Genomic DNA, 14,527 nt, shown 5'->3' on the forward strand with positions numbered 1-14,527 from the left:
GAATGAAACTTTATTGTCATTGCAACAGGTGCAACAATTTTTTTTTCCAGTTCAAACCCGTCCAAGAGTAGACAACAACAACATATAAATATAAACAGGATCAGGCAGACTCAGGCAGCAGCCACCGAGCAGCGCGCCATAGAACTTTGAAAGCTAACATACATACAAGGTGTCCAGGTTCTGTGGCTGCCCAAAAAACGTTTAAATCATCACCCCTAAAAAAAACATGTTTAACAGCTGCTGTGAGACTTTTTTCTTTTATATGCTATGTTTGGCTTTTATCAAACCTGCTGCTGAACATTATGATAAATATCTCTAACTCAGTCTAGTCTTCAAAACAAAACGTACTTACTCAGTTTATATATATATATATATATATATATATGTATGCTGCTTTCATCAATTGTAGCATGTGAGCTAGAATGCTGACTGAGGTAAAGTTTCTGAGTATTGCAAATCAGACTCTGGAAAGAGTATCAACTGATTTAAATTCTACCCACTTGTGCATAATCTATCATACATACGACATTATTAGGAAATGGCCTTATAACCCTTCCCCGATTGATCACTTAATCATTTGCATTTGATTAGCAATGCCTGGCTGCTACTTACCCTTTTAATTCATATGAAAACAGTTAGGCCCTGATCTATTAACGCTTTGCGTGTACTAAAACAGGTGCAGACGGCTTTGCTCCGCTAAAATCGGCCCAAGCTTATCTATCAAAGCCGCAAACATGGAACTGCGCCAGTTATCCTGGCAAAACTGCGCCGCTCTCCACTTTGCGTTTCTGAAGCTACTGCATATGCATTATGGGCGTTCCGGCCAGAAAGTGCACATTAGTGGGAGGAGACTATGCAAATAAATCTGGTTTGCGCAGCAGTGGGATTCATGTAGCCCGCAAATAGTTTGCGGTGTTTATGTTTGCTCTAAAAATAGCGTTTCTGAAAAGCAGGTGCTAATTGGCACAACAGTATACGCGCAATGGCTGCAGTAATAATTTTAAGGAGGAGGCACAGACACCATGAAAGGCGACTAAGATAATGCATTTTTTTCTATTATATTAATATATTTAGAATGCCAGAGAAGAGGATTGTGGAGACGATCCAGCGTTGCAATATTAGAATTGCTGGATAAGTTTAAAGACTTTATCATGCCTGTCTTTTATTATTATTATTATTATTATTATTATTATTATTATTATTATTATTATTTCTTTATAGCTTTTAAACCTTTATTATTTCTTATTTGTTCCTTGCATGTTTTTATATGTACAATACCTTGGTTCCTAAAGGTTGTTGTTAGTGTGCCTTATAAATAAATTGAACTTGAATATGAAACTATATTGCAGCATTTCTGGTGACATTTAGATTTTTTTCCTCGACTTCCGCAATATTTTTATTTGTCTCCTTTATTTGTCTCAACTTCTATCGGATAAAAGTTAATTTTGCGTTTGCGGTTTCCTTGCTCTCCAGGGGTCTCATTTATAACCGTTGCGTACGCACAAAATGGGGCCTGAAACTGGCGTACGCCTCTTTTCACGCAAAGGTTGTGATTTATAAAAAACAAACTTGACGTGAAAATGTGCGGTCTTTCACGGCAGCTCTGACCCATGCGTACGCTGGTTTTGGAGGCTGGGGGAATTGGCGACACAGATGGAGAGGTGGGGAATTAACAACACACTGCATCCAGAGTCCTCTTGTGGCAGCGTGGGGTCCTGTCACCATGTCTCCAATTAATTTTGCGCTCTGGCTGTATGACCGCAGATGTGATTTCGGCTCACTGGTCAGCGTGCATGACTTCAACCTGGCAAGAGTTCATAACCCGTCTCCGCTGTCTATGCGTCCTGCTACACTCTTCCACATCCAATTTCTCTATATTGCAGGAGAACAGGCCGACATTAAAAGGCAATTTGCAGCAATGTCCGGTTTTCCTAATGTAATCGGCGCAATTGACTGCACTCATATTGCTATAAGGGCCCCATATGTCGATGAATTCATGTATGTCAATAGGAAGCATGTGCATACTATCAATGTTCAAGTCATATGTCAATCCAACATGATGTTGACAAATGTAGTTGCACGATGGCCTGGCTCTACACATGACTCTTACATCCTAGCGCAAAGCAGTGTAGAGAAGAGACTGCAGGCAGGCGCTGTACGTGATGGCTGGCTTCTTGGTAAGACAATAACTTTATATTGACAACCAGCTTAGCCAGATGCAGACCACTGATGCACTGTTTCATTGAAATGCAGGGGACAGTGGCTACCCCCTCCGGCGCTGGCTCCTGACCCCCTTCCCAAACCCCCAGAGCGCAGAGGAGACCCTGTTCAATACCGCTCACTCCCGTGCACGCTCAACTGTAGAGCGCGCCATCGGCCTTTTAAAATGCCGGTGGCGGTGTCTGGATGCGTCAGGGGGTAGATTATTGTACCATCCCCAAAAGGTGCGCAGGATCGTGAGGGCGTGTGGCGTGCTGCACAACCTGGCACTGAGGCACGGCATCCAACTACCTCCTGGCCTCCCCCCTCCTCGGAATGCCGACCCTCACCCACAGCCCCCTCCCAGACACAGGGAGTTCCAACACGGGGCACGGCTCCGTGAGGAGGTCATGCAGCGATTAAGCAGACAATAAGGTTCACTTTTTCACAAGCTCTTTTAATGTGTTTGAAATGTCGAACATAATGTCACACAAATTATGCAGTGTTGTTCTGATTTCCTTCAGTTCATTGATGGTTTCTTTTTGATCTGGCCATGGTCCGCTCTGTCCCGCTCACAGAGTTAACTGAGGTAACTATGTGTTGCCACTCACGACACTTACTCTTATTTATCACGCCACTACTGTGGCTACCAAACAAAATAATTTTTCGACTCTCCACCTCACTCACTAATGCATCGATTTCTGCCTCTGTGAAGTTGCGTTTTTTGGTTCGCTTCCCTGCGGTTGCCGTTGTTAATGGATCACAACATGGATCAGCTGGCTCATTTTAATACACGCTGAGGTACTTTGCATTGACCATTTATGGTGGAAAGTGGGTGTGTAGTGGGCGGAACATGAGCCAAATTCACCTGCGCAAACTTCAAGGACGAGTGTGATTTATAAAGGGGAAATTGCTTGCACCTGTGCGTACGCACGGTTTTATAAATCAGAATATTTTATGGCGTACGCCAACTTCCGGTTTTGGGCGTAAGTACACTTTTAGTAAGAATCCTACGCACAGTTTTATAAATGAGACCCCAGAACCTTACATGACAGAGCAAACAGCGCTGCTACATCTTCAATTAAATACTGCTGTTTGCTCCGCAAATGATAACAGGAGCAGTCTTAATAGATCAGGCGCTAATCGTAGAAACATAACCAGAGCAAAACTGCGCAGCAAATGTTAAATAGCGCAGCAGTTTTGCCCTCGTCATAACTCAGCCCCTTAGTGTGTAATTAGTTTTTAATGCTCAGCATTTCAGCTTATGTTTTTATGTGTTGTTTTTACCTGAAATAAAGATCTGGTAAAGAATTTAGACATAAAAACTTAAAGCTGTAAGAGAAAGAGAGTGCACTTCTCTTTAGGTGACTGCTATGTTCTTTAAGCTTTTCACCACTATTGTTAGTGTAGCAGTTGTGTCAGATTATCTCTGGATCTCATTAAACTTAAACAACTGTCTTTGTTAAGACTTCTTTTCCTGACATTTTATCGACCTTTATCATGACTAGATGTTTATATCTGATTACTTGTATTATATCTTTATTCAGCTGAGTTTACAAAATTATCTTTTAATAATTCATGATCCTCCACCCCTTCTCAGGCACATTACAGCACATTACTGGCCTCCAACATTCATTATGCAAAGCAAACAAAAGGGTACAGTGGACTCAAGCTAAACATGATTATGAAATTTCTAAGTAACCCTGAGGTTGCACACTTCCCTTCAAACACTGGGGTCAGCAGTTTGGCATGTTGCTTGTAAATGTGTATTGATTGAACGTGAGTTAATCAGGGTTATTGATTTAGACATATGTTTTACTGTGTAATTAATCTGATGAGTCATTTCCTCTTTCACCATTTTACTAGGATGGCTTGCTGACAAAGGGAATTGAAGTCCATATATCAGGTATTAGCCCGATGCAGGTATAGTAGCGATTGTGTCACTGCTGTCTGAATCTGCTGTCTTTGATTAAATTAAACTCAGTGAACTGCAGGAAGAACAACTGATGAGTTCTTGACATGAAATAAAAGGAATGCTATCCTATTCAAGCTTTGAGTCAAAAAGAGTTTCAGAAGGTTTTAGATATTTATGAAGTTTTTTTCACTAATGTTGTTAATAATGTATTGGAAACATGAACATTTTCTTTACTGAAACTTTTTTGTACTATTAATCATTAAACATGTTTATTAGTGAAGCTTAGGTTGAAATTAATTGCAGCTGATTAAAATTTGACTAACGACTCAAGCAGCCCACGGTAGTCTGTGTGCATCCATCCCTAAACTTTGCCTGTGCTGAAAGAAATGGACTAAAGCTGCTTTCACATTTGTATCAGAGTTCTGAAAAAATTCTACTAATATTCCAGAGCAGTGGCACACAAGGACACAAAGGTCCACAGCATTTTTTCCAGATTTCTTGTGGAAGTTTCTTGCCCCCAAATCCCCAGTAAAGCCTCTAGAACATTAACATGCTATTTGATATCAACACAATGATGATCATGAAGCAATACACAATTATTTCTAATGCACTTTTTGCGTTAAGTTCTGCATCCTACACATTCTAGACACTGACCCCCAGCCCTTACTTTGCATTTTCAGCTGTGATTCTTTAGTATACACTTTCCCACTAGGAAGTGTTTGTGTGAACATCAGATGTGGAAAAAGATCGAACCAATTTGTCCACAAGGGGACAGTTTGTTTTTGTTTTTAATTTAGCCTCCAAAAGCTTAAAGTTCAAGCAGTTATAGCAATTATTAAAGTTTGAAATTAGTATTTAGAAACTACTTCAACATCGAACTCTTGTACTTTTCAAATTGTCAGAGTTGCTAAAACTAAAGTCAATTACTGGAGATCTTTCAGAACAAGAGTTTAGATTATTAAGTTGTTGATTTTATTCCAGCCGCTATCTCTCTAATGTGCCATCTTTTGGTTAGTGGGCTAAAAGTTTTAGAGATAACTGATTACTTTACTGGATTACATAAAATATTATGAGCCTGAAGACATTTCGAAGACATGTTGCCGCTTCATCTATTGAACAATTTCTACTTTGTCTGAAGTCTTCAAAGCATTTGCTCCATAATCAAAAGCCCCACAGAGCACCAAAACATGCAGAGCTCATCAAGAATTGGCCAAAACAGAGAAGGCAGGGCTCTCTTTCATCCAGTGCCAGCATGCAGCATTCATGTGGATCTAAAATCTTTACCAGTCTGTTGACATGAGCAATTAAATGTTTACTACAGCCACAGGAGACAAACTGATAGCAGCGGTCCAATCACCTCCATCAGTGTGTAAAACCACTTCTAATCTTTTTAACAGATAATGGAGGCCAGTAAGGTGGCCACTGAGACCAGGCCTCGTCAATCTAATTAAAGTTTTGTGTTAGTGAAAGCTCACTGAAACTTAAGAGTCTGTTCACTGTCACAGTGTAAAAAAAATATGATTTGTTAAAACTCAATGAAGTGAGAAATTTCCTTCTAAAAAGATGTTTAGTTGCATATGTAAGAAGTTCAAGTACTTATAAATTTAATATAATAACTAACTGTGATTAAAAAATGGTTAGGTCTGATGTTTGTTTCACGTTTTATCTGAAAAAAAATTATATTCAGCTGATAATCCAGAAAGAAAATTCGCTCAAAAACTGTAAAATACTTTAGGAATGTATAAGTAGCACAGCCTGCAGCATATTTACCATTATTCACACCACGACACTCATCATTTCATATAACCAGAACTTCTTTTTGAATGTGTTAATCAGACAAGCCAGGGTTCCAGTTGCAGTTTATCGTCCAATCTCTCTTGTTATCTGTAGCATCATCTTAAATTCCACATGTAGTGAACAAGTGAACACAGCCATGGGACATTAAAACTCGGTCATCACACAGTCTGTGTTTACATCTGCAAACATTTCAGGGAATTGTTTCCCTTTTCTTAGGAGATTAGAATTTGTATGCAGAGATCATTTGTACTGTCAGTGAGACAGATTTGATTACCAACTCGCTCTGATGTCATCAGCAGCCATCATTATTTAGCAGTAATCCCACAAGACAGCTGCAGATGATGTAGCTGCTCTCCACAAGTTGGAGTTTTTTGGGTGTGATCATAGCCAAAAACAGCTAATAGTTTTAGGGTTTTGCTGAACAGTAGGAGATTTAATAGAAATTTAAATTTAACTGTTATTTTTTATTGTCTTTGGTGCATGATGACAGTTTCGTCTGAGAGGCTTCTACCTGTAGCAAGATGTCCAGACTATGTCATGTTTTATAATGCTTTTATATATTTACTTTTATTTCACATGGATCAGTTTCAAACAGTGCAACAAATTTTTCTCTTATGTAGACTTTATTTCTTTTAACTTCTTTTCGTATTGCTTTGCATGTCTGGAGATGTTTTAAATGATACCTGTTCACGCATATAACGATGTCAAAGTCAGAGTCAGAGTAAACTTTTTGTCAATTTCTTCACATGTACAAGACATACAAAGAAATCAAGATTACATTTCCCACTGCCCAACGGTGAAGACAGGACAGGACATTTCAACACTGAAGTAAGAATTAAAAATCAAAAGTGCGCAGACACAACACATATCTGACATGAAACAGTAACAATAAATAAAGTGCAAAGATTTAAGGCATGAACGGATCCTAAGGCTAACTGTAACAATGACAATAAGGAGTTCACAGTTTGATTTGAAATTGTGAACCCTGTGAAACAGTGAAACGGCACATAATGATGTGCTGAAAGGTGGAAGGAACATTCTCTTTCCTTTAGATTTTTTTTCTGCATGCTTGTAAATGGTGTGATTTTATGTAAATTTATATGTTTTAATCTCATTTTAGCATGACTATCTAAACATCTGTCCAGGGACTGCAGATAAAAAAATAGCCTCTTGGCTAACTGGGATAGTTACAGCAGTGTTTGTTATTCATCGCTGTCTCTGTTTAAGCAAACCAACAAATAAATGCCAAAAGGAAAAGCAAAGGATAGTCAAGTCATATTCTTAGTCAAACATCTATAGTAAAATACTGTTAATAGCCTATTTGCATCATTCAGTATAAGCTCTTTAAGAAGATATTCTGCTTCTTCAAAGAGTGGTTTTAATTTTGATATTTTGGCAGATTTTGATTGGATATACTTACGTTTCATCTTTGAAGAAAAAAAGAACCATCTTGTCTCATTCTTGCATTACGAAACAGAATATATCACAATATTCCTCACTTCTACCTCATGAAGCTGCCAGCGTTGCTGTCTCTTCCTGTATCTGTTTCACGTCTGTCTATTGTCATGTTTCTACAGCTTTCTTTGCTTTGACACTCTTGCTGGTGTGTTTGCTGACTTTGCTCAGGATTAAAACTCTCTGAGCTCATGCTTAGAGACTGGATATCCCCATGGCTGTTCTGCAGCTTATGCCAAAGCAAACAGTTTGACAACATGTTACTTTATTACCAGATATGCTAATTTATATCCATAAGCAATGAGTTAGCTGTTTGGCTGAGCAACGGCTGTCGGCTGGCTTTGGAAATATGACTGCTTAATGAATTAAGAACCGGAAGCATTTTACATGTGAGACTTCTGCATGTACTTTATCAATAATAATACATTTGTAAATGTTTAATTAAGGAAGAAAAGCCAGCCACAAACATTAACTCCCAGGAGGAATGGGGACCATGAAAAAGCCATTAAGCTGCTGTCACATCTCACTGCTTTTCAGTGAAACCAGTAAGCATTCACCCTCAGAAATATCCCTCCAAACACAGTGCAAAATGACTGAATAAATCTCTTTTTGTAGTGTTGATGGTCTCACCCTAATTAGGCACCAAGAGCAAAATGTTGAAACAAATCTTCGTATTGCTCAATACTAAGCCTGTAAGTTTTAACACAGAGACAGTTTTCCTTTTAATTCTGTTCATATGGATAAGATGGTGTTTATTTTTAGCTGTACAAACCATTACACTTAACATTTACAAACACACTGACCTGTCACTAAATTGCACCCACATTTATATAGATGCCAGCAATGTCAATAGGAATACCCTGTTTGAAGATACTGTAAAATAAGCCATATAATGAATTTAATGTAATATAGTAAGACAACAATGAATTATTGCTCTATGTTTAGTGTTTACTTATGTGACATAAATGCTACATAGAACAAGCTTTTTAAAAATGTGTACAGAAGGATGACTTTGCATTGTCACCTTATGCACTGGAATATTTAAAAGGAAGTTGCCTTCTTTGTAAGACTTAATGGCAGAGGGCTTAACATCTTCCTTTTCCTTCCAATCAAAGCTATGCTCATGCTACAAAAAGTTGTAAGGATTTGATTCCCTTCATTGTTGGTCATCATATTAAAATGTTGGGAATGTATGTTACTGAATTGTGGAGCTTAGCTGTTAATTCATGCATTGAAACCACAAATCCCTGATGCAGAGGGATTGTGTATATGAAAAGAAAAAAAGTGGCCCAACCCCAAAACTGGAGTATTAAAAAATAAACATTCTGAAATTCACTAGCATCTGACTAGCAGCTAGTTAGCTAATTGTTCTGCCTTTTATCACAGAACTGCTTTTCTGTTTGCCAGAAATGTCCGAAGTTGTGCTGTCAACTAAAGAAGAAAAGTAAAGAGAACAAGAACTGAATTCATTTAGTGAGGAGTAAATCTAAAATGTGATCATTGCAGATCTGGCAAGACACCAGGTTAAAAAAAAAAAAAAGATTCACACATACTGCAGTTGTTATGGGCTGTATGTGCATATACTGGAGTTACACAGTAGATTCATTTTTTTTGGAGAGCGAGCCCTATGATGGGCCTGCGCACCAATTTAAAGAACTAAAGTTTTATTGAGCAACAACAGAGAACTCAGTGTCACCACCAACATATGTCTCAGTAGTTTACAATGTACTTTTGCTGTTACCAGAGACAGCTAATATTAACAGCTGAATCCTCGATAGCTAGAAAAATGCACCATGAGTAAGTTAAACAATCCGACAACACTGATAATCCAGAACCTAAATATTTTATGCTTTGTGAGTTAATTTGCAATTTCAAACTTAAGCATTTTACTTTGGTTAAAGCTAGCTATGTTCTGTTTGCCCTTCATTGCAGTTCTCTTCTCTTTTATTTATCTAACATTTTGAGACCTAATTTTATTAACTTGAACTTTAAAAATTAGTTTTTTTCTTGGAGGTTATCAACACTTTTTCCTGTGGTGCAATGAACTAAGATTGTAAATTATTTGGCCTTTATTCAGATTTTAATCTATTTCTGTGCGCTGCCTGCTACTGTTATTGTCCTCAAAACGTGTCAAAGACATTAGATTATCTGTAGTAATCTGATAGTGATAGCAAGTAATGTACAATTTTTTATACAACAGTTAAAATATCAGCACAATCAGACACTGTGTTCATCAGAGGGCTCTCATCATGTCATTAAAAGAATGCTAAATTCGTTGCAGCGGTGTCTCTGACACTGAGTATGACCATCCAAGGAGAAGGTGTACCCTGTGAAATATATTTAGCCGTCCCAATTAGCTGACCTCATTTCCACCACTATGGCACTGAGGGCACATCCTCTCCTCCACCACTGTTTACATAGAGTTCCATCACTGACCAAAGATTAAACCAGTATAAGTTAGCACCAAACAAAATAGCCAATTTTAGCTAAGATTAAATAAACTTGAGAGTGGCTTTAAATGTCAGATGATCATTCCTGTTTGGTCATTTTTCTTTTTGGTCAAATTAGACTCAAACCAAACTCTAGCAATTTTAAAAATGATTTAAATATCATATTCACACTTTAATACTTGTATTTTAACTTTCAAATAAATAAATAAGTGACTGTGATTTTATTTACTAATATGATCCAAGTAACTATTGAGTGGCTCATCCTTTGAATAAATGAACATCAATGTCTGTTTTTAGTAAAATAAGCTTTTTTTTATATAGCTTCAGCCTTTATTTTAAATTTTCCAACTGAAGAAAGATCTGCTTTTTCAACACAAGCCAAATGCATCTGCAAAATGATGAATCAGTGTACCACCCAAACTCCCATTCGCACACACTGTGTCACTGTGATGATGATCATCACTAGTCCAGTCACAGCTAACAGAACTGACTGTTACATATCTCATCCTCTCTAATACTCCTGTTCTCAGCCAGAGAAAATGCCTCCAGACTTCAGAGCTTTTATGTAAAACTGATCTGTCACCAGTTCGCGCAGCAGCTTAAAGCCACGACCCTTCCTGTCAAAGCACCCAAGGCAAGTTTGTCTCTATTATAATTGTTGCACAAGCAACTTTTGACCTTGAATATCTCTTTTAAAAATCCCTGATGTGGTTGGTTTTTAGTTCATTTTAGTACATCTAGGTGATTCTTCCATTACGCAGAATCACATAGAAGAGTGATATTTATTGAAAGTTCATTAAAACCATTTTTATGCCAACCAAATGCAGTTAAGACAGCAAACAATTAAAAGAGCAGGTAAACAAAGTACGCATAAAGATGTAAACACAAATTATGCCTTCCCCTGTCCAGCCGACGGCATGTGCACGGACAAACAACTCTTCTAGTTAAAGCAGCACACTCACAAATTTCAAAACTGTGAGCTTCATCGCGCTATGATCCAGACTCACCGAATCTGAGGCAGAAGTAGGCAGACATGATGCCTCACGTTTGTAAAACATCATCATAAATTCTCTCCTACCTTTACTGTATAGTGCATCCAAAACATACATCCACTGGGATCAAAATGCATTTACTTGTCAAAAAAAAAAAAAATTCCTATGTCTTCCTGTGTCCCTTTAGTACAGTTTCCCGTCCGAAATCATTGGGCCCGCTCCATTTACTGCCCGGACAACCAAGCAATTAGCGGGGTGGGCGGAGTTTTTTCACTCCATTTAAAACTTGGAATCAGCCAGGGCATTATATGATGGTGAAAACACTCCTTTAAATGACATGGGTGGAACAAATTAATACTAGTGGGTTTGCAGAGAAGCTTAAAAAAATGTTCTAACTTGATAAATAGGTTAATACTAATTTGTGGCCTTCATTTAAGTTCAATAGCTGGGTATTAAAATTATTCCTGAAACAACTTCTGCTTATATTAAGATTCTGTTAAGCTATTCTAATGTCGACATATATATATATATATATATATATATATATATATATATACAGTCATATGCAAAAGTTTGGGCACCCCTGATCATTTTCAAGATTCTTCTTTATAAATCACTGGTTGTTTGGATCATCAATTTCAGTTAAATATATCATATAGCAGACAAACACAGCGATATTGGAGAAGTGAAATGAAGTTTATTGGATTTACAGAAAGTGTGCAATAATTAATTAAACAAATAATGGCAGGTGCATAAATTTGGGCACCCCAACAGAAACATGTCATCAATATTTAGTAGATCCTCCTTTTGCAGAAATGACAGCCTCCAATCGCTTCCTATAACCTCCAATAAGTGCCTGGATTCTGGTTGAAGGTATTTTGGACCATTCTTCTTTGCAAAACATCTCCAGTTCAGTCAGATTTGATGGCTTCCGAGCATGGACAGCCTGCTTTAAATCACACCACAGATTTTCAATAATATTCAGGTCTGGGGACTGAGATGGCCATTCGAGAACATTGTACTTGTTCCTCTGCATGAATGCCTTTGTAGATTTTGAGCAGTGTTTAGGGTCATTGTCTTGTTGAAGTATCCAGCCCCGGCGCAGCTTCAACTTTGTGACTGATTCTTGAACATTGTTTGTAAGAATCTGCTGATACTGGGTAGAATCCATCCGACCTTCAACTTTAACAAGATTGCCAGTACCTGAACTGGCCACACAGCCCCACAGCATGATGGTACCGCCACCAAATTTTACTGTGGGCAGTAAGTGTTTGTCTTGGAATGCTGTGTTCTTTTCTCGCTATGCATACCGCCCCTTGTTATGTCCAAACAACTCCATTTTTGTTTCATCAGTTCACAGCACCTTATTCCAAAATGAAGCTGGCTTGTCCAAATGTGCTTGAGCATACCTTAAGCGACTCTTTTTGTGGCATGTGCGCAGAAAAGGCTTCTTCCTCATTACTCTCCCATACAGCATCTCCTTGTGCAAAGTGCGTTGAATGGTCGAACGATGCACAGTGACACCATCTGCAGCCAGGTCATGTTGTAGGTCTTTGGAGCTGGTCTGTGGATTGAGTTTGATTGTTCTCACCATCCTTCGCCTCTGCCTATCTGAGATTTTTCTGGGCCTGCCACTCCGGGCCTTTGCTTGAACTGTGTCTGTGGTCTTCCATTTTCTCACTATGTTCCTCACAGTGGAAATTGACACCTGGAATCTCTTAGCAAGCTTTTTGTATCCTTCACCTAAATGATGATGTTGAACAATTTTTGTTTTCAGGTCGTCTGACAGCTGTTTTGAGGTTCCCATGTTGTCACTCTTCAGAGAGGATGCAAAGAGGAGAAAAACTTGAAATTGGCCACCTTAAATACCCCTTCTGATGATTGGCTTCACCTGTGTATGTAGGTCAAGGGTCAATGAGCTTACAAAACAAATTTTGTGCTCCAATAATTATTGCTAAAGGTATTCAAATCAACATAACAACAAGGGTGCCCAAATTTATGCACCTGCGTATTTTCATTTAAGTAATTATTGCACATTTTCTGTAAATCCGATAAACTTCATTTCACTTCTCAAATATCGCTGTGTTTGTCTGCTATATGATATATTTAACTGCAATTGATGATCCAAACAATCAATGTTTTATTAAGAATAATCTTGAAAATAATCAGGGGTACCCAAACTTTTGCATATGACTGTATATATATATATAAAGCATCTGTACTGAAAACTAATGACATTTTATTAACATACAAAGTAAATAACAAAGCAATTGAAATAGGATCATTATCAGAATCTTCATAAATAAGAAGGATAAGGTGTTCACCACTGTGAGGAAGCAGATGCATCTCCAAATGAAGTTTTCTTATAGAGAACAACTCAAACTTCGATAATTCAAATAGCACCACTTCTAGCATGACTTAGTTTCTGAATACCCAATGATGAATATTCTAAACATAAGGCTTAAAAACTATTACAATCTCCATAACTAAGAAAGGTAAAGTGTTCTTTGTGGAATCGGTTCACCTCTGTGACACGGCACCTACATGCCTGAAATCAGCATCTCTCACAGAGATAACGTGTATTCAGATTTTTAAAAAAGCATCAGTAATAGCTTTGTTTCTTTGAAAGAAATTTCCATCCCTATGTGAGATTTTTCTGCTTCTGCATCTACTTTTAGTTCCACTTTGCTGCATACAATAGTAGCTGCATACAGTGGTAGCAGAATGGTTTTGTCAGTAACCACATTTTTGACCGCACCACCATGCACTAATATGTGATGAAATCGACTCTTATTGGCTGTTATCGCTCACATTTCTGCCATGTTTAATAGAGTAAATAGGCTCACAGCCAATCATAGTGATCGACCAGAAACTTATCGCAATCATTAAGCGCAATCATATGATCGCCCAGCCTTAATGAGTATCTTCCGGGTTTCACTGACACATGCTGACTGTTGCTCTTGACCGTCTTGATGTGAGTCTTCTCCAGCTGCTCCCAGTTGGATCATTGCTGGTATGTTTACATACTGTTGTTTTTCATGTGATACTATGTGAGCATTGTGCACCAGGTTAATGACATTGATGGATAAATAAGCGTCAAGCATCCACTGGTTCTGGTGTTGTCTGATCAGTACGTAAAGTTGACTAAATCCTTCTTTTTAAAACGCTCTGCCTCATGCATTTCAGGGACTATTGGCTTAGGTGGATGTCTGGCTTTACCAGGACATGACCATTGTTGCTGTTTGGCTCTTTTTGGAACACTGTTTAGCCTTCTACTGGATACAAAGTCCATTTCCTGTAGGCTGTCTGTTTTCTTTTTCCTTTGTTTCGTTTCTGTCTGAATCAAAACCTAATTTGTGCTGGATCTTCTCAAAGAGTCAGCTGTCCATTCACTGTGCAAGGTTCGTGCTGCTTCATATCGACCACCTGTGTGTCTGTGTGGATCAGCCGTGCTCTGACACAGGTGATTGACTGTCAGATATAAGTAGTACACATGGATGTATGAGGATCAAGAATTCATTTTAAGAAGCTGCTAAATTCATTTAGTAATCTGTGCATTTGTGATTTGAGATGACCTCTGAGAGGCTTTTAGGAGTGGTAAATGTGCTGCTAAAAAATAATCTGTGGGTGAAATTACCATTGTTGCGAAGTTTGTTGTTGATTCCCAAATATTTTCTTTAGGCCAATATCTATGTTTTTTTTCTCACTAAGATGAAAGT

The 14,527-nt window shown here is 38.1% G+C and overlaps 1 protein-coding gene across 6 annotated transcripts in view; it reads right to left on the minus strand.

Moving 5' to 3' along the window:
* gria2b (glutamate receptor, ionotropic, AMPA 2b) overlaps positions 1-14,527 on the minus strand; it is a 64,533-nt gene that overhangs the window by 35,295 nt on the left and 14,711 nt on the right. The gene's annotated exons all lie outside the window — the stretch shown is intronic.

Source organism: Melanotaenia boesemani, chromosome 7 (assembly GCF_017639745.1).
Source record: "Melanotaenia boesemani isolate fMelBoe1 chromosome 7, fMelBoe1.pri, whole genome shotgun sequence".
Taxonomy (NCBI): domain Eukaryota; kingdom Metazoa; phylum Chordata; class Actinopteri; order Atheriniformes; family Melanotaeniidae; genus Melanotaenia; species Melanotaenia boesemani.